The sequence below is a fragment of the Euprymna scolopes genome, chromosome 7 (assembly GCF_053919585.1).
Source record: "Euprymna scolopes isolate OS-2025 chromosome 7, ASM5391958v1, whole genome shotgun sequence".
NCBI lineage: Eukaryota > Metazoa > Mollusca > Cephalopoda > Sepiida > Sepiolidae > Euprymna > Euprymna scolopes.
Window position 1 is genome coordinate 46781010 of NC_136488.1, and position 2825 is coordinate 46783834.

Below are 2825 nucleotides of genomic sequence, written 5' to 3' on the forward strand. Positions count from 1 at the left end.
ATATAGCTCTCTTGCATGTTTTATTACTCTTTTACAGTGGTTGCTGGCAGTCTTGAAAGCAGCTTTAGTCTCAGTACATCTATTACGTTGGTAGCTATGGAAAAAGTGATTTCTGTGTGCGATGGCAGCAGCACATTCTGGGGAGAACCATGGCTGGCTGTTAGGTTTTTGTTGGAATTTTTTGGATGGTATGAATCTGTCTATGCCTACAATTAACCATTCGGTCAGTTTTGATACTATAGAGGACACATCTTTTTTAAGCATGGAATGGAGAGGTAGATCAGATATGAATGTACAGAAGTTATCCCAGTCAGCCATAGAGTATCAATATACAGTACAGTAGAGAGGTACGTCTGAAGAGTTATTACATTTAATTTTTATCTTAACTGATACAATGGAGTGGTCGGGGAATCCCAGAGGAGATAGAACGGAACGTGAACATATCTAAGGGGAAGTTGTGAGGAAAAGGCCTTAGTCTCTCTTAAAAGGGAGTCGTAAATGAGATGATGACTGATCCCAGCATTGATAAGACCAAAAGCACATTAACATAGATTAATAACGGAAAAGCACCAGGACTTGATGGCATACCTGTTGAATTGTTGCTATTTGATGGCGTTATTAACGCAATCTATGCACCCATCCTTGCTGTTTGGCATGGTAATGCTATCCCTCAAGATTGGATTGATGCAATATTGATCCCAACTTATAAAGGAAAGGGATCAAAATCTGAGTGTGGTGATTATAGATGCATTAGCTTGCTAGAAGCAGAAGGAAAGGTTTTAGTAAAGATATTATTAAATCATTTACTGAAATGGATTTGTCCCTCTATTATCCTAGAGAATCAATATCGTTTTAGATCTGACTGCAACAGAATGGACATGATATTCTCTGCGCGACAGCTAATGAAAAATGTATGGAGCAGCGAGTGCTTTTGTATTAAGTTTTGTCGATTTGACAAAAGCTTTTGATACCATCAATCGCAATGCACTCTGGAAGATTCTTAGGAAACTAGGCTGTGTAGCACTATGTGTTGCATGTGCTACCGCATTGTCACTAAGCCCATAGTCTGGAATTAATTTGATTACTCACAGTAGGATATAGGAGAGGGGACAAAATGCAATTCGACATTATTCATTCATTCATTCTCTTTGGGGGGGCGAACAGCATGGGATTAGGATGCACAATTCTGTTTCTCCGAAAATAGAAGGGGAATCCTCTCTTCCCCAATTGAATAAATTAGTTATGGTTAGTTAAGTCACGGTTAAAAAAACATTCACAGTGTTCCACTGGCTGTGAATAAAGCAGATTTTACACACGCACACAAACACTCAGAAACTTGGGAACCTGTTATAATAACTAATTTGGCTTCTAGGCATATTGTAATTAGATTAATTCAAAATTAATTTTTATGATCTTTTAGAAAAAGATTTATTTTAACAATAAATCAAATCCATTGAAATTTTCTCTAAATTTAAAGAGAAAGTTAATTATAAATGAAATTACTTGAAATGTTTTTTAAATTTAATGGAAGAAAGTAATTATAACCAAAATGCTTCAAAATGATTTTTTGTTATGTTTAAAAAAAATTTTAACATATTACTTCATTGTCTTAGTCAAGATTGCTGAGTTCATTAATTTTGTGGGAGTTTGCCCTGATTGAGTATTCAAACTAATAATCCTTAAATAAATATTACTATACTTAGAAAGTAAAGATATATTAATTACAAAACAATAAATAAAAACCTAACAATTATGAAATAATTTGTGGATAGTGTTTCATGATAGTCGCTCTGTGATTGTTTCTTGCTTTTCAAATTTGCGAGATTCATCGTGAGCATCTAATCTGGGATGAAGTCACGCAACTCCAGTCTAATTTAAATAAACTAAAACCAAACTAGACTGGTTGATGAAGGGGCGTAATCCCAGCGGCAATGCTATGATTAAAAACTAAACCAATGCTGGTAGTAACGAGACATAAATCCAGAATAGAGGGTGAGGATGATTACCTCTCTTGTGCAGGAAGCGAGTACCAGCCATCCACAGTAGCCTGTCGGAAAAAGGAACTGCTTTACTGAGTTCCTGATGGAACAGAGGAGTATTTGATCAATGATCGCAGGCACTGACTGTTGTACCACCAACAAAAATTTAAGAAGTTCTGAAATTTATGAATACTCATAAATTTCAGAGTGGATAGGGAGGAATATGACATTGTTGTCTCTCCCTATGTATTCTTCTGCTAGTGACCAAATCATCTCCTGGCTATAATAGAAGTTTATTTCATCAAGCATTGAACAAAAAAGCAACATTTTTATAGCTCAATAAATGTTATTTACTTTCAAACAATGGCATCACGCATCTCTTAGATATATAGTGACATTTATTTATTTTTATACTTGTATTCAACCCAACACACATATATATATACGATGTAATCATGTTGAAGCACTGGTTCCCATTAGATCACCAAAGTTAAGCAATGTTGAGCCTGGTCAATACTAAAATGGGTAACGATTTGGGAATTTCAGGTGCTGTATGTGCTTTCTGTTTATATCGGCATTGTTTCTAGTCATCCTGGACTTCTCCTTGCCACTAGACTCAAGTAGTGCTCAGGAGAGGTGTGGTTGGTATTGTGAAACCTTTACCTCACGATTCCATGTGAAACCACCCTTACAGGAGGGTATCCATTGTCTTTAGAGACTGAACAGATGTTTTAATTGACCACAACAAGGCAAATTACCAGAGATATAAGCAGCTGCTGTAAATTAGAGACAACAATGCCATTCGCGATTATTCATTCTCTTTTTTTCGGCGATCAGCATAGGGTA

At 36.0% G+C, this 2825-nt stretch overlaps 1 pseudogene; it reads left to right on the plus strand.

Moving 5' to 3' along the window:
* The first annotated feature begins 2419 nt into the window (after nt 1-2419).
* LOC145280439 (5S ribosomal RNA) lies at nt 2420-2537 on the plus strand (annotated as a pseudogene).
* The last annotated feature ends 288 nt before the right edge of the window (nt 2538-2825 follow it).